Here is an 18,443-nt window from a genome sequence, read left to right on the forward strand (position 1 = left end):
CCTTGCCTGTTCCCTGGCAATGACGACTAAGATGGGCTTCTCCTGGGGTCATTGGTAATGTGCTGGCCAAACCTAGAGAGGCCATGTGGTGGTAGCAGGGATAGGTAGGACCGCCAGCTGGTGCCCCATAGACTCTGACTTTCATAGACACACACACATTTAGTGGCAACAAGATCTTGGGCCAGTTGCTGAGTCCCTCTGAGCCTCAGTTTCCCCATCTGTAAGGTGAGGATGGGCTACCACGAGGTCAAAAGTAATGTATGACAGATGGCCAGTCCACTGCCCAGCCCAGCGTGCATGCAGGCTGTCTGACAGCTGCTCGAGTGGTGATGATGACAGTGACAACAGTGACATAGCACCCCGTCTCCAGCTTGAACCATCAGCATCATCACCAGCATCAGCAGGGCCATAAAGCCATTCTCCCAGGTTGTAGCAGTCCAGCCTCCCCACCTCCCACCAGCCATTCAGGAGATCAAAATATGGTTGGAGCTCTTTGCTTCAGGCGCTGGGAGATAGAGGATGAAGGCCAAGTCTCTGCACGGAAATGGGCTCATCTGATGTCCTGGGGACAAAGGATCCAAGTGGGTTAAACTGGGCCTCAACAGACCCATACTAAGCAGCCTGAAAGCAGGTCCTGCTCTGCAGGTAAACGTCCAAAACCCAGCCAGAGGTTCTTGCTGAAGAATTTTGGAAGCCTCACACATCCTGTTCTGCCCAGAAAGGCACAAATAAAGATTTCGCAGATAACTGATTTTCATAACTCCTGACAGGTGTAGAGACAGCGGAGAGTCATTCCCAGAACATTATCAGATTTGCCCTCCCTGTGGGCAGGCAGGGAGATCAGCATGTCTACGTTTCAGATAGGGAAACTGAGGCAGGGAAGTGAGTAGTTTCCCTGAACTGCTATATCACATAAGGAAAAAGGCAGGTCTGATTCTACCTGGGTCTAGTGCTCCTCTGCCCATGTCAGGCTAGATCTGCTCGAGCAAGCAGAGAAGAGATGTCCTTCCTTATCAGGGAGCGAGAAGAGCATTTCTGAGCTTCTAGGATTCTCAGAAAGTTTCTGGTCCTCTCTTCCTGTCCTAAATGACAGGAGGCTGATTTAGGGAAAGCCACTGTCCCCTGTTTAAAATGAGAAAGACCAGGTCAGGCACAGTCGCTCACGCCTGTAATCCTAGCACTTTGGGGGGCCAAGACGAGTGAACTGCCTGAGCTCACAGATTCGAGACCAGCTTGAGCAAGAGTGACACCTCATTTCTAAAAATAGCCGGGTGTTGTGGCGAGCACCTGTAGTCCCAGCTACTTGGGAGGCTGATGCAAGAGAATTGCTTAAGCCCCAGAGTTGGAGGTTGCTATGAGGTATGACACCATGACACTCTACCAAGGGTAACATAGTGAGACTCTGTCTCAAAAAATAAAATAAAATAAATAAAGTGAGAAAGACCCCACAGAGACCTTCTTGGGTCAACTAGTTTTTAGACAGTCGGACTTGACTCTCACTACCAGTTTCAGACAGTTGAACTTGACTCTCACTACCAGTTTCAGACAGTTGAACTTGACTCTCACTACCAGTTTCAGACAGTTGAACTTGACTCTCACTACAAGTTTCAGACAGTTGAACTTGACTCTCACTAGCAGTAATAGCAGCATTCCTGGCAGCTCCTGAGGAAGGCACATCCCCTCAGACCTGCTACATCAGAATCTGTAGGGGTGGGTCCCAGGAATCTGTATTTTGGCAAGCTAAATACTGAGAATTTGGCATGCTAAATCTGAAACACTAAAATTGGAGAAAAATAGCTCTCAAGGTTGGGGGGATTCTTTTGAGGGTTAATGTAACTTTGAGGCCCGTTTCACTGGGTTGATGCAACTATGTTTTAAACCACAATTAAAAGCCAGCCCTAAGTCATGGGCCAAATTTTGACTCATGGGAGCCATCTTGGTCCAGCTTAGATGAAAATTTCATTCATCCTATGGCTGTCGTGTCCTTCCATGAATACCCCATCCTGCTGGACACACAGGTGACCTCTGCTCAGTGATATCCAGGCCTGGCACAGACTGGGTGTGAAAGCCAGGGGAGGAACATCAGTGACATCGGCAGGTTTTTGTATTTCCTGTGATCCCCCTAATAGAAAAAGTGCTTTGAAGGGTGAACTAGGCACTGGCATTGGTGCATAGCTTCCCAACGGGAGCACTTTGAAGGTGACAGTGGTGATATTCAGCATGACGTATGTGGCACTCTTCCTGAGTTTGAGAATTTAATTGTCCAACCTCGTACTTATAATGGGCAACAGGCTTCGCTTAGTTATTCTACTGTGAAACAAAAATGACCCAGCACTCCTCTGTCAAATGTCTGGCTGTGTCTCACCCAAGTGGGAGTGGCCCAATAGCGATAGATTGAGCTGTTAGAAAACTCTTTACCATTTACAACAACCACTTACTTGATCAGAACGTTCTTAATCCTGTGTTGAGCACACATTCAAAAAGGAAATGATTGGGTGCGGAAAGCCATGTACAAAACAAGCTACTAATGATCATCTCTGATTTCAAATTTGTGTGTCCCCAAAAAAAGCCCATTTTTCTCATTTACTGATTTAATAACTAGTGAATGTTCTAAGTTTTTAACTATGGGATCCTTCATATGAAAAACATTATTCATATCTATTTTGGTTTGGGGGAACCTTGTTTAGGATTTAATTGGAGAAAAAGATGCCCCTGCTTTTTAAAGGTGAGAAATTTACTCATTTAGGCTCATTTCATAGCTGAGGGATGTGAAGTCATGTGGCTCACCCAAGACCATATGAGCATTTTAAATATACAGTTGACCACCTCCCTACAGTGACCACCTCCTTACATTGACCTAATTTTTATAGACTGAAAACGCACCACATGTACATGTGGGAACAGTAGGTCTCGTTCCTCATGTCAATCACCTCTGTATGTTGACCAGTTTGGCATAGTCCCTTGGGTGGTCATCTTACAGAGGTTCCACTATAATTACACCAAACAGCAGGGAAACACTTGTTCAGGGAACGGGCAGGCTCTAGTACATTGGGGAGAGAAGCTAAGAGTATACTTCAGGGACTCAGAGAAGTAATTTTAGTCATTTAATGAGCTTACATGATTTTTGTCCTCCCTTTGGCCAGAGTTGGTTCAGTGGGTTTCTGTTGCTACAGCTACCTGGTTATGTCCACTCATTTTCCAGTAGGGAAGCCCCCCTCCTCTGGCCCGTTTGACTTGGTTTACAACCCCACTCCCAGCTCATGTGCCCTAGCCACGTGGGCATCTCAGGCAGGGTTCATGGCCAGGTAGAGCCAGAGAGACTCAAGGAGCCTGGCAGGAAGAGGCCTGTCATGTCATCACTGTCACTGAGGCCAAGAAAGTACACACATGCAGCTTGGTTCGTTGCCTTGCATGTGCAGAGCAGAGAGGCAGCCATGAGCCAACAGATTCACACTGTGAAAATGCATTTCAGATTTAACTGGGGTGTCTGAAATAGAAAGGAGGGAAGGGCAGATCAAAAATTCAGGAGGGGGCAACCCAGGAGGAGAGACCATAGAGCCACGGAGAGGGCTGGGCTGAGGCCTGGGAGTAAGAGGCACCAGGGTCTCAGACACCCTTCAGCACCTGGGGTGGAGGGCACCACAGCCTCAGGCTACACACGCCCCACAAAGACCCCCAGCAGCTATTCCTTGCACTTGCCCTTCCTGAGTACAGTGGCTGGGACATCGAGGGCTTGAATGTGTGTGTGTGAAATGAGTGACTGTCCAGGCCCTCCCTGAGCAGACAGTCCCCACCCGGGAAGCCCACTCTGAGCCAGAGTTGCAGGGAACCAGGATAAAGCTGCTCTCCAAAGAGCAAAAGGCTGTCAGCTGTTAGCAGAACAAGCTTCCCATCCGCTCCTTAAAGGCACAACTCGCTACTGCTGATATGCTGAATTATTTATGCCACCTAGCTGGGGATTCCCCCCTTTCCCCTTGGCCCAGCCTGGAATGGGAGGAAGAGGGAAGGGAAGGGAAGGGAAGCCCAGGCAGCCGCTCAGGAAGGATGAGACTTGGCCCTGAGAACTGGGCCAGGGTGCAGATTTTGGAGGGCCTCTCCCCTTCCTGCCCAGTGCTCCAAGCTTGCCAAAGGCCCTCCAAAACCCCCACAGCCTAGCCGGCTTAGAAACTACAGAAATTCCCTGCTCACAATTCTACAGGTTGCAGAGTCCAGGGTCAGGCACCTGTAGGTTTGGTGTCATGGATAACACCTTCTGGCCATGAATACACTTGGTCAGTCTCTTTCACAGGGATACTGACCCCTCCTGCCTCCACCCTCATGACTTATCCTCCCCCAGGCCCCCTACCCCCTGATACTAGCACAATGGGGTTAGGATTTCAGCACAGGAATTCTGGGGGAACACAAACATTCACCCCATAGCACATGGCCTCTTGTCAGGTTAGAGATGGTGTGCATAGCATCTCCCCCACATGAACAGCTGGGGAAAGCCAACTCTCAGGGTCTGGGGGGGTCTGGGGGGCCTGGACACTGAGAAAACCAGACCAACGCTATCTTAGGCCAGAATATTGCTATATTAGGTATTAAGTTCCCATTCCCCCACCATTTTGTTTTATAAGTTTCACTTTCCAGTAAGCCCAGGCAATTCCCCGAAATCATGAGACAGCTACCCTCCCAATCAGGTACCGCCTCCTGGATCAAGTTGTATACACCCTGCTTGCTGTGCTGCATTATAAAAATCCCCTGTTCCAGAGCTCGGGGCTCCTGGCTCGGATCCATTGCAGCGGAGCCCCCGGGAGCCCAAGCTCAAGCTTGCAATAAAAGGCTCTTTTGCTTTTGCATTGGACTCAGCTCCTTGGTGGTCTTTGTGGGGGATTTCGAAATCTGGGCACAACAGACGCAACTCCCTGATTAGGTGGGTATGTTGGGCAATGATGCTAGGGACAATTTTTGAGCACCTCCTCCATGTCAGGTCCCATCCAGGCTGCCTGGACATCAGACACTATGACAATTGCTCATTTCAACCCTCTTAACAGGCTCCTAAGGGGGGGGGCTACCACCCCCACCAGGGTTGGAGCAGAAACGCTATCGGGATATCGGGGAACCATTTCATGTACCATACATCCCTGTAGTAAATTTTAGAAATACTGATTCATGAGAAGTTTATAAAAGCCTGGAGAACGGTTGTGATAAAATATTAAGAAAAAATAATATGGACAGGAAATTGTACAAAGACGATATCAACTTAGCTTCTGAAAACAATGTTGACAATGCAAATGTCAACAATGCAAAGGGGAGGAACCAGGAAAGTTAATAGTTGGTGATCAGCGATCTCTGTGTAGCAAGTGGTGGGTCCTGGTAGATGGGAGTGGGGGCAGCCCTACTGCCATCCAGCCCAGGCCAGGCCAGGAAAGACTCCAGCTGGTGAGTGCTCACTTCCGCAGCACATATACTAAAATTGGAACAATACAGAGAAGATTAGCATGGCCCCTGCGCAAGGATGACACGTGAATTCATGAAGTGTTCCATATTTTTTGGTACATGTATACCATGGAATATTATGCAGCCTTAAAGAAAGATGGAGACTTTACCTCTTTCATGCTTACATGGATGGAGCTGGAACATATTCTTCTTAGCAAAGTATCTCAAGAATGGAAGAAAAAGTATCCAATGTACTCAGCTCTACTATGAAGCTAATTTATAGCTCTCATATAAAGGCTATAACCCAACTATAGCACAAGAATATGGGGAAAGGGCCAAGGGAGGGGAAAGTCAGGGTGGAAGGCAGGTAATGGGTGGGGCCACACCTATGGTACATCTTAGAATGGGTACAGGAGAAACCTACTAAATGCAGAATACAAATGTCCACGTATAATAACTAAGAAAATGCTACAAAGGCTACGTTGAACAGTTTGATGAGAATATTTCTGATTGTATATGAAACCAGCACATTGTATCTCTTGATTGCACAAAGGTACACAGCTATGATTTAACAATAAAAAATAAAAATAAAATAAAAAAAGTAATAAAAAAAAAAGACTCCAGCTGGTGAAATAAGACATTAAAACTGGTTTCACTACACTGAAATGATTCAAGCATTTCTCTGTCTTCACACCCACGCTCGGGTGTGGCACATCCAAGGGTGCTTAAAGTCCTCTTTCTACTCAACTCTGCCCCCCCAAATAAACACTATATTATAATTTTTAAGAAGTCTTTTATGCATAAATAAGCAAATATGAACACAATTGTCTGGTCTCCCCCCATTTTTCCCAGTAGGGAGTCTTCTAAGCACGTCACACCACCTGGTTGTTTATTACAGGTAGAGTATCTTTTATCTGAAATGCTTGGGACCAGATGTGTTTTAGAGTTCTGATCTTCTCTGGACTTTGTAATATTTGCATTATACCAGCGGAGCATCCTAAGTGCAAATGTCCCAAATCCCAGATGCTCCAATGAGCATTTCCTTTGAGAACTGTGTTAGTGCTCAAAAAGTTTCCAATTTTGGAGCAGTTTGAATTTTGGATTTTTGGATTTTGGGTGCTCGACTTAGCTAAGACTTGGGTTCCCGCAGTGGGCTCTTTTGTGGCCCCTGCCTTGGCAGATGTGGGGAGCAGCTCCTGGAGCCTCTCAAGCACTCGGGCCTGGAGGAGGCCCTGCACACACCTCCCACCTCCCAGGAACTCTGGAACTCAAAGAGAGTGGGCGAGGGAGGCTCTGAGAGCCAGGGCCCCAGCCCAGGGGCAGGCTGCAGGTGGTCTTGCTGCGGTGCCCCTCACCAGCCCCCACTGCCCCGGGGACTCAGCGCATTGTGGGAGGATTAAATAGCCAAACTATGTAATATAAAAAGGTTAACTTAATTATCATAAATAATATATGCCCAATACATCTCTACTGAAAAGGAGAAGGTTAAGAAAACACAAACACTGGACGGCACCTGCGGCTCAAAGGAGTAGGGCACCAACCCCATATGCCAGAAGTGAAGGGTTCAAACCCAGTCCTGGCCAAAAACTGCATAAAAAAAAAAAAAAGAAAACACAAACATTCTTAGTATATGGGACTCAGAGTGTCCACAAGGAAGAGACCTGGGATGCAGAGAGGGAGTGTCCCAGACAGCACAGCAGAGGCTCAGCAGCACATGCTGGGAGCTCACCACTGCACACCTGCCAGCCCACAGAAACTGTCCATCCATCCTCCACAGAGCCAGCCCTGATGGCTCCCCTGACCCACTGAACATCTGAAAGTCCCACCTGCACTTCGGGCCTTGAGGAGTTTGCTTCTGCTCACCTGTGGCCCAGGCTCTCTGCCTGACCAGCTGCAGGGACTCCTGGAGGACAGGCACCCGGTCTTGGGCCCCCCCTTGACGGAGGCATCATGCTCAGTCGCATAAGCTGGGCACAGAAAGACAAATACTGCACCATCTCACTCTTAACGTGGATTTTTAAAAATCAAACGCATAGAAGCAGAGAGTAGAAGGTGGTTGCCAGGGGATGGCGGGGAGGGGGAATGGGAAGATGTCAGCCAAAGGGTACAACCTTTCAAGAAGGCAGGATGAGAAAGTTCCTATGGTGACTACGGTTAATAATAACACATAGATACGTGAAATGAAGAGAGGCGATCTTAAATGTTCTCACCGTAAGTAAAAAATTATAACTACACGAGGTGATGGATATGTTGATTAGCCTGAGTACGGTAACCATTTCACAGTACATACAACAAATACATATCAAAATGTCACGCTGTACACCATTCATATCTTCCATTTTTATTTGTCATTTATACCCCAATAAAGCTGGGACGGGGAAAGCAGAGCTCATGAAGCCGGTTGTCACACCAAAGACACCTTAAGAACCTTTGGGGACGTGGCTTTTACCTTCAAATTATCTTTAACCATGGCTTCCAGGTGGCTGCCCTGGGTTTCTGTAAGTAGGATGTTATTCTACTATTATGCATTTTTTTACTTCAAACGAAATACAGAACTAAATTTAAAATGTATCATTTGCCCATCTTCTATTTTTAAAAAGCCAGTCTCAAAAAACCATATACCATATGATTGGATTTATATAAGGTCCCTAGAGTAGTCAGATTTATGGGGACAGAAAGTAGATGGGGGGCCTGGGCTGGGGAGGGGGATGAATTGTCATCTAATGGGCACGAAACTTTATTTGGGAAGATGAAGAAGTTGTGAAGAAGCCTGGTGGTGATGGCTGCACGACAGGAATATACTTAATACCACTGAACTGTTGTATGTTTAAAAATAGTTAAAAAGGTAAATCTAATATATATTTACCAACAACAACCAAAAAAAAAAACCTTAACAACAGGCAGCACCCATAGCTCAGTGGGGCAGGGGTTGGCCTCATACATCGAGGCTGGCAGGTTCCAACCCAGCCCGGGCCAGCTAAACAACAATGACAACTGCAACAAAAAATAGCGAGGTGTTGAGGTGGGCGCCTATAGTCCCAGCTACCTGGGAGGCTGAGGCAAGAGAATTGCTTGAGGCCAAGAGTTGGAGGTTACTGCGAGCTGTGATGCCACAGCACTCTACCAAGGGTGACATGGTGAGACTCTGTCTCAAAAAAAACAAAAAACTTAACAACAGTGAACATGCCATTACTAAATCTACAGGCTAAGTGGATGGTACTTTTTCAGTTACTCTTTACAACAACCTAGCGATTGGTGTTGAAAGTCCAAGTGTTACAGACAGGGTCACTGAGCTGGGAGGGGTTACCTGCCTCACCAAAAAGGTTCTCAAAAGGCAGGCATGTCAGGCTCCAGCGCCCATGTTGTCCTGATTGCTTCAAGGAGAGGCGCCACCTCTCCCGCAGGCCAGGGCAAGGACAGGTGACTCTTTGTCTCTCACACACACTCACACACCCCACGCTCAGCCACTGCACAGCCGGAAAACCACATGCTGAGTGGGTAACACTTAGCCACGTGGAAGTGCAGTGCCCAGTGGCCTGTAGGGCTGGGACTTCAACACCTCCTTGGAGGTCATATCATACCTTCAGCAAGCATCATCCTGCCCTTGTTTTTCAACCTGATTTGCCTGTAGTTCTGAGAAAAACAGGCTGTTTAGGGCAGATCATTTGGAGAGGAAGTTTGGTCTGTTCTTCATGGGAAGGGAAGCACCATCTTTTAGGATCCCTTGCCCTCTCTCCCCTCCCACCTGCCTATAGCCCCTTTGAGGAAACGTCTTCAGACTTGCATGAACCCACCCTGATCTCTCTTCATATGTTTTTGTTTTTTGATTTTTTTTTTGAGACAGAGTTTCACTTTTTCACCCTGGGTAGAGTGCCAAGGCATCACAGCTCACAGCAACCTCAAACTCTTGGGCTTAAGCAATTCTATTACTTTAGCCTCCCAAGTAGCTAGGACAACAGGTGCCTACCACAATGCTTGGCTATTTTTTTGTTATGGTCATCATTGTTGTTTAGCAGGGTTCGAACCCGCCAGCCCCCGTGTATGTGGCCAGCGCCCTAACCAAGCTCTGATCTCTCTTATATGTTCATCAGCATCAGAGAGTTGACATGGGGACTGGCGGTAGGGCCAGAGTGATGTCTCTTTGCTCTAGAATGCTGCTGAATGGAAACTTGAATAAGATGTATATAACACTTAGCAGGTAGCCACATTTTAAAAACAACCAAGCAAGGAATTCCTGCCTGACTAGAGCTGAAATGATTGAAACTCCAGTTAAAGAGGAAAAAATGGAGCCTGGGCTTTCAGGAGCTTCCCTGACAGCCCAGACGACGTTGGGAATTATCCCGAGAGCCACCTGTATCCTGGAACTCAAATCCAACCAACAAACATGAATCGAAGCCTGGTGACGTGCCACTGAGTGTCTGGGTATGAGCAGCAAGCAGGTGGATGAGGAAATTCAAGTTCAGTAGCGGGAGACAGTTAACCCATTAACAAGCAATGCTGTTAATTCAGACAGAGATAAACACTGCACATCAAACAAAACCAGGGAGAGGGGACAGCATCTGAATGCCAGCTCTCCCGTGCCAGGGTGTGTACCCTTGTCCTACCACAAGTGCCAGGAGATGGCTGAGAGATCTAAATTCAGGCAATCTGTAGGTCCCCCAAGAGCTCCCCTGATGGGTAGCTATGGAGTCATGTGGCTCTTTGAGGTGGCTTTGGCTCAAGTCCTACCTTGGTTCTGGCTACAGTGGTTCCCAAAAGCCAGCGCAGGACTGTGGACTCCAAAGAACATGTTTAAAATATAGACTCCTAGGACCAACTCCCAAGGGTCTGAGTTTCTAGATGGAAACTGGACATCTGTATTTTTAAACCCTGTCCCTGGAGGTGCTAATGAACAGCAAGGCTGGGGAAGAGCTGCCCTGCAGGGGAGGTCCTCACAGGCCTCTTCCAAGGAAGGGAGCCTTGAGACCGAGCAGCCCCTCTAAGTTACTCGCAGACTCCAGCAGGCCTTGAGCCTCCAGGGTTTGGGCTACACTCTGTCCATAGAGCCCCAGACCTCCCTGAGCTGACCTTGGAGGTGCCCCTGGCTCTGGTTAGTCCTGGGTCACACCAGGGACCTCTGCTATGTTCTCTCACTGGCCTGTGCCCCACAGCACTGTCCTACCCACTCACCCCTGGCTGGCCCCACCTGCCAGTGAATGAAGCCAGGCCTGGCTGGCTTCCCAGGCACACAGTGGCCACGGTAGCTGCCGGCACTTATCAATGAGATCAACAGGGTGTCCACCAGGGATGAGTCAGAACAAGATCCTGTGACTGCCGCCTGGCCAGCATTCTGGAGGTCACTCTACAGAAATGGCTGGCCTTGATGGCAGGAAACTTTTCTGGGGCAAGTAAAGGCTCTGGGCTTTGGAGAGCTCCAAAGCCTCCCTGGGAGGCCAGCTTATTCCTGGAAAAAGGATCTGGGTTCTCATGGCTGCAGCACACGGGCTGGCCAAATGCAACAGCCTCTTGGCATCTCCAGCTGTCTCTCTTTATTCTTGTGTGGGGATCTCCTAAACCTCTGTCTGTTCTCCCTTTCTCAGAACATGATCAGGCCGAAGGATCCAGGGCTCTTCCAGGCAGGTGCTTTATTTTACTATACTTATTTGCAGATAGATGGATGCCTGGGGTGCAGTGACCCAGCCCCAGACCCCACATGGCTACTCACTGTGCCTCTCTGAGGGGGTGTGCCAGGGTCTGCATCCTCCTGCGGTGTCTCTACACTGAGGACAGAACCTCCAAGGCTCTGCCAACACCCCACCAGGGATTCTTCACTGAGCAGCCAGAAAGAAGGAAAGTAAGCAAGTTGGCCAAGTGCTGTTAGCAATCAGACCCCCTCTGCTCCCCAGAGGCTGATGGGGGTGGACGAGGCTCCAGTGGTAGCAAAGGAAATACCCAGTTGATAAAAACCAAAAGCGTTCTTCCAGTGACAGGTGAGAAATGTAGGAAAAAAATGTTAACCAAATCTGTTTTCTACTGTGTGTTTTTAAATTTATCTTTAAAAGCCTTTCAAGAATCACCAAAGGCAAACAGCACAGACATAAGGCCAGAACAGAAAGCCTATGTCCACTTCAGAGTGGCTGGAAAGACAGCCTCCTTTACTGTGCCTCAATCTACCACTGCAAAACAGGAACTATAGCATTGAGAGCCTCTCTGGGACCCCTGCCAGGAAATCACATCACTCTTACCACAAAGAGATGCCATTTCCACCAGTAGCTGACCTGGAGCTCTAAGCTTTGCCCCTCAGGATCGTCACTTGCAAAAGGTAAACGTGTGCAAAGGAACAGCAGGAACAGTTCCCGCCATCGCCCCAACCCCTGGAGTTGCTGCTGCTGTGGTTAGCACGATGGCCACCATCTGTCCTGTGAGATGAACAATGTAGCCCTTGTCCAGGACGGAGTCAATGAGGCTGGCTGAGAAATAGAGAGGGGCATGCCAGGTCCAGGTAGGAGTGACACGACAACATGGCTAACATGGAGATCACGTGGATCTCAGCTCCCCAGGGTCCACAGTTAAGTCCTGGCTGGACAGAGTCACTTCATGTCCTCAGTATAAAGTTGAAGGCGTGGGACTGGTCCGGTGGTCTCAGACACTCCATTCAGTGCTGACAGTCTAGAACTCGACCAAGGACAATGAGAAAAAGACAAGTTGGTCGATGGAAGCATTTTAGGTCTGTCCAATCCATTAATTCTTTATAGGTGGAGTCTTCTGCAGTAGCCGGCCCATGGTCCCTTGGGGAGGTTGCTCTGTTTTGGATTTTCATGTTGCTAGAATTTTTCTGTTGATTCGTCCTCATGTGTTCTTTCTTCTTGTTCACCTTTTTGTCCTCCTTTTTCCTTCTCGCTAACTCCTTTGCTTCAAATTCCCTTCTCTCAGAGCTTAGGTCTTGAAATGGCCTCAGCCTGACAAAAGCCAAACTCTTCTGGTGGCCAGAACACAGAAGCCCTTGCTCTTGATGACAGTATCTCACAATATGTTTCCAGAACACCAGGTGGCACTGTGGTATTTTTAGGAGAGGAAGAGCGCAGCCAGCAACCTCTATGTTCCTTATTCCAAACTTAGTTGCCTTCAGTGATTGCCTGATTGTCTCCTCAGCATTCAGACCTCTCCGGTTTGGGATCTTAAAGCTCACAAGAATCCTTCAGGAGCAGGTCTCACAGTGCCCCCTGACTCCAGTTCCCAAAGGGTGCCAGAGTCCCTGAGCCTGTCCCAAGAGTAGAGTTCTGATTCTGGCAGGTGGAATTAAGGCGGCCATGCTTTAGGCCCCTGCTAATACTTTCCCATGACCTTCCCACAATGGCAGCACCCTGGCTGCAGAGACCTTCCCAGTATGGCTACCTCACCAGCCAACAAACCTATGGCCAAACCACTCCAACTGCATTCAAATCTGGTTCCTGAATACTATTTGCGTCCACCCACTCTTCCAAGCTTTCCACTCAATGTGCAGCTTTCCTGAACAACTGAAAACTCTGGAAAGGATTCCTCCTATCCCAGACCCCTGCCGGGGGCCAGCCGATCCCAGCCAGTCATAATCAGTTGCCTAATTCATCAGATTTCCACGGCTCTGGATCATTCGCTGCATCCAGCTCACCACCTCCTTGCTATACTCCCTGAGCTACGACTCTGAATAAGGTCTCTGAACCAGGTATGGCTGGGTTCTGTCTTTTTCCCCAGTCATTCTAAGAGAGCTCAGTTGAAGGATTCTTCTGGTCTGCTATCTTGCCCCACCCACCCCATCCCAAGATATCACCTAACCTCAGTGAGAAGTCACAAAGTCCCAGAGCTGCAGACGCTGGTGCAGGTGTGGAGAGAGAGGGACACTTTTACACTGTTGGTAGGACCACAATCTAATACAGCTTCTTTAGAGAGAAGTATGGAGAATCCTCAAAGAACTCGAATTAGACCTGTCATTTGACCCCACAATCCCACTACTAGGCATCTACCCAGAAGAAACAAAACTCATTTTATCATAAAGACATTTGCACTAGAATGTTTATTGCAGCTCAATTTACAATTAACAAGATGTGGAAACAGCCAGGCCAGGTGGCTCACGCCTGTAATCCTAGCACTTAGGAGGCTGAGATGGGTGGATTGCCTGAGCTCACGGGTTTGAGACCAGCCTGAGCCAGAGCAAGACCTTGTCTCTAAAAATAGCTGGGTGTTGTGGTGGGCACCTGTAGTCCCAGCTACTTGGGAGGTTGAGGCAAGAGAATCGCTTGAGCCCAAGAGTTTGAGGTTGCTGTGAACTATGATGCCACAGCACTCTACCAAGGGTAACAAAATGAGACTTTGTCTCAAAAAAACAAAAAATGTGGAGGGTGGTGCCTGGGGCTCAAAGGAGTAGGGCGCTGGCCCCATATGCCGGAGGTGGTGGGTTCAAACACAGCCCCGGCCAAAAACTGCAAAAAAAAAAAAAAAAAGTGGAAAGAACCTAAATGCCCATCAACTCAGGAATGAATTAATAAGCTGTGGTATATGTATACCATGGGGTATTATTCAGCCATAAAGGAAAGATTTACATCTTTTGTATTAACCTGAGTGGAGCTGAAACACATTCTTCTTAGTAAAATATCACAAGAATGGAAAAGTAAGTAGCCAATGTACTCAATTTTATTCTGAAGCCAGTAGATGATCTAATACACGCCCACATAAAAGAAACTTAATTCTATTCAAGTTGGGAGGAGGAAGGAAGGGGAAAGATCGGTGTGCTCCCACTTAAAGAGCACAGGCAGAAATGTATGGCACATCTTTTGGGGGTGGGACATAACTACCTAACAAATTCCAAAATTGTGACCTGGTTGGTTGTACCCTCACAAAAACCTGAAATTAAAAAAAGAAAAAAAAAAATCCACCTTCCCCTCCAGTCACTGTCCTTATTGTTCTGCTTCCCCTGGGAGCAGAACGTGTGAAACCATCAGCACCATCCCCAGTTGTTCTCTCCAGAAAGCTTGTGTGTCCGTCTCCCACCACGATCATTCTTGTTCAAACTCACCAAAGACCTTACTCCGATGACTTGCAGGGCCCTCTCATTTGGCCTTACTGGTGTCTAATTCAGTCCACCACTCCCTCTGTGGACTCATTCCTTCCACATCCTTCGCTGCGCTTCTAGCTCACCCTCCTGCCCGCCTCCCATGCCCCAGCACCTGCTCTCTACGCCTGTTCTCCGGGTGTGGCAAGGCCTGGATGCATGCCCCTATCTCCACGCTCTCCCTGGGTGGTCCCATCCTGACCACAGCTTTTAACATCATCCTAAGCCCACATCCCCCCAGGATGTTTCACAAGCATCTCAGGCTTTCCAAACGTAAAACAGAACACCTGATTTTCCCCTCCAAACCTTGCTTCCTGCTATTTCCCCCAAGGGAGCAAAAGACACCATCATGGTATTCAGTTGCTGAGACTAAAGAACAAGGTGAATCTGTGACTTCCCTCTCCCACAGCCCAATCTGTGAACACTTCCATCCAGCCCCACCTCCAGAACCTGTCCCTTCATCAGGTTCAGCCCCTCCACCACCCTATGTAACTGCCAGAATGGTGGGTTTGAGCCTGAGACCCATGCACTGATGGCCCTTGAACAGTCAGTCATCTACTTAGCATCAACCCCAAGTTCCCTCCACCACCTGCTCCTCTCTCTCCTGCCCCTGGCCTCTCCACTCCAACCAAACCAGGCTCCCTGCTGTTCCTCCCATCCTAAGGGAACCTGCTACTCGCTGGCTGGAAAATCTGCAATCTGATGCATCCTTCACATCACTAAGGCCTCTGCTCATAGACCACTGTTCAGAGGGACCTTCTCCTGACCCCCAGATCTAAAACAGCACCCCTACCCCCAGGGGAATTGCCCCTTCCCCAGCTTTGTTTGTTCCAGAGCACTCATTATGATCTGAAATGAGAATGATTTGTTTTGTTTGCCCATTGCTTTCCCCATGAGACAGAAAACCCCACCAAGGAAAGAGGCCTGTTGGTCTGGTTCCCTGTGGAGTCACTGGTGTTCGCAAAGGTGCCCAGCACAGAGATGGCACTTGGTGAAGGGACAGTGTGCCCAGGGCAGGGGCATCTCCTCCAGCGTCCACCCAGCCACCCAGACTGGAGGCCCCAGCTGTCCAGCCCAGCCCCAGCCCGGGGCCCAGTTCTGCTCTCCCTCCCACCTCTCTCCCTGTTGTCCCCACTTTCAGTAGAAGCCGGGTTCCTTTCCTCTCCTCCCTCCACCTCCAGCCGGGATGGCCCAGAGCAGCAAAAGCTGAGAAAATCTGGGGACTTCTGGGGAGCCCAGCGATGCCTGTGCCACCACTCTGTCCTCACACAGGGCTGAGCCCTCTCAGAGCAGGACCTCCTGCCAACCCGCTCCCTGCTCACCTCCCAGGCTCAGTTCCTGTAGCATTTATCGTTTCCCCATCCGGATCTCTTGAACTAATGAAGGAAGAGAAAGGTGTAAAGGGCAGAAGGACAGGAAACAAGAGGGACTCGGAGGCCGAGCACGTCACCTGCTCGTGGGGAAGAGACCCCAGAATCACAAGGTCCCGAGCCCTGCCTTGCGGATGCTGGGCGGCGCGTCTCGGCCCCTTCCTGAGTGCTCAGGTCAGGTTGACTCAGCCTCTGTGTGAGCCCTGCAGGTTCTGGGACGTGGCAGTGCCCGAGGCTGAATCCTCACCCTCTGCAGAGCATTCTGGGGGGAGGTGGATGCCAGGTGAGGGACAAGCAAAGCCACAAGGTCATTTTAGTGTGGGGTAACTGCTACAGAAGGGAAGTCAGGGAGCAGTGACACAGCATAGCAGAGGGGAAGGAGAGGTGATCTTAGACAGCAGGTCAGGGAGACACCCCCAAGGAGACAGCCTTGGTGCTAAGGTCTGAAGGACCCACGGCAGTACCCCACAATTCTGAAGACATCCTGAGTGTGGCCCAAGATGAGATCAGGGAGGGAGGACGTGCGGGGAGAGGGGAGCAGACTGCGCAGGCCCCTCGGTCTCTGCTCAGGCGGGTCTGACAGCGCCCACGAGGGAACCAGGCGCACTTCTGAGAGCCTGGTCCAGCCTGTGGTGGTGCAGGGGATGGAGTGGGTCTCAGCACATTCAAATCTACAAAGCTTTAAGGAACAGAATCAGGGAGGGAAAGGTGACACTTAAGGAAAGGGTCCCACTGCACCCAACTTGACCCACTGACTCCTAGTAGCAACCCTGGGAGTCCATACTTCCCATTTTACAAACACACAGAGAGGGTACACGACTTGCCAGGGACACACAGCTCTGAAGTGGCAGCCCTCGGTGTTGAGGAATGTCCAAGTTCTTGTTCTTTCCACGCTCCAGCTGCAGCAGGAAGGCCACCAGGGCCCACCCAGGACCCTGCCCACTCTCCCCTCCAGCCATTTGACCCCTCGTCCCACGCCTGCACAGCCCCTCGTCTTCCCCTCCCTGGGCACACTGACATCCATCACACCTGCACTGCCCCCAAAGCCACCAAATCAACATGTGAGGGACCCAGTGCCCAGATAAGAGCAGAGGAGGCCCAGGAGGGAGGGAGGCAGAAGAGAGAGGGTGAGGTCAGCACAGAATCAAATCACTCAGATAACGATGACAGTGCTGTGGGAGAAAAAAATGAACAAAATGCTCCAGACTAGTTAAAGCCCTTAAAAACCGCCCTGTCACCATCACTTCTAGCAGCAATAGTGATGCAATGTGTGTGCACATGTACACACCTATGTGGATGGACTACACGCATGTGTGTGCGCAGCGCTGGTCAGCAAGCCTTCCCTGCACAGCCTCTTCCTCACTGCTCCTCCCCTGCTCCCCAAGAGCTGCCAGCCTGGCCCAGAGCCCCTGGGACAACCTGCCTGTTACCTGCACCCACCCCAGCACCAGCACAGCCACCTCAGTCACACACTCTTCAGACTCAACATTTCCTGATAAAACTGTCACCCCCTGACCATCGTGAATCTCTTGAGGGGGTCTTTCAGAACGCTCTTCGTGGTCCAGATCCAGCCGTGGGGGCTGTACTGTCAGCGTGGACAGAGGGCTTCAGTAGCACCAGCCGACGGGCAGCTCACGTCCAGCTGGCTCCTCACACCCATGCTGTGCACCCAGTGGGACCCCTGCTGCCCTGGGGACCACACACTTTCTTCTAAGCACCACAAAGGCACTGCAGTCTGGGGCCCCTTCTCTGGGACGTCCGTGTGTCATCATGGATGTCCCCTCCTGGAGGAACTGCTTCCTCTTCCAGGCCTCACTCTCCTTATCTATTTACAAAGGCAGGGGCACGGGGTAGGGACACAGGGCTTATTTCACTTCCAAAGTCTGCACTGAGTAGCCTTGAGGTCTCCAACCCAGCCCTGGGTTCTTGCCAAGATCAATCCCAGATCCTCCTCCCGCTAATTAGAGAGAAAGCTGGTTCCCCAGACAGAGGAGAGATAAATGACGCCCCTGCTGGGGCAGGGCGGCCAGAGCCTCCCAGCGGCGCCACCCTCCCGCCTTCCTTTCCTGACTCCTTGTGATTGACAGGGCAGGGCTGGGATTTATCAATGGCTTATTCTCTCTGGAATCAGCTTTCATCGATCAAATCTGTTTCTAGCCTTCTGTTCCTGAGAATTCCCACAGTAACCAAGATTCACTTGCAGTGCCTTGTGGATAAAAATGAAAACATCCCCCAGCCCACAAATGTTACTTATTCCCCTTTCATGCCCCTAGCAAACGCCCTCCTGCCCAGTGGAGGGTGGGCGGGGGGTGTTCCCTAGGCCTTCTCACTCTCTGGAATTCAACCCGTGTACACCAGGTTTCCCACTACACACAAATGTGTGTGTACACAAGTGAGCTCCAGAGGAAACATGGGAACACATGCTAAAAGATGGAGTCATCGCAGATGTTTTTGCTTCTTTAAATTTCCTCTCACGTTGGGATAATGCTGCCTCATGAGAAATAACATATGGTGGGAATGTTGGGTGGGGAATCAAAGGTGCAAGGTCCAGGAGTGCAGGCTGCCATAGCTGCTGGCAGCAGCAACGTGGG

At 49.7% G+C, this 18,443-nt stretch overlaps 1 protein-coding gene and 1 non-coding gene across 2 annotated transcripts in view; one reads left to right on the forward strand and one right to left on the reverse strand.

The window, feature by feature from the left end:
* Positions 1-18,443, reverse strand: part of XKR6 (XK related 6) — a 205,414-nt gene that overhangs the window by 83,200 nt on the left and 103,771 nt on the right. The window lies entirely within an intron of this gene.
* On the forward strand, positions 5,426-5,532 carry LOC128576625 (U6 spliceosomal RNA). Its single transcript, XR_008377456.1, has one exon. It is a non-coding gene; the product is annotated as a U6 spliceosomal RNA (small nuclear RNA).

Source organism: Nycticebus coucang, chromosome 24 (genome assembly GCF_027406575.1).
Source record: "Nycticebus coucang isolate mNycCou1 chromosome 24, mNycCou1.pri, whole genome shotgun sequence".
NCBI lineage: Eukaryota > Metazoa > Chordata > Mammalia > Primates > Lorisidae > Nycticebus > Nycticebus coucang.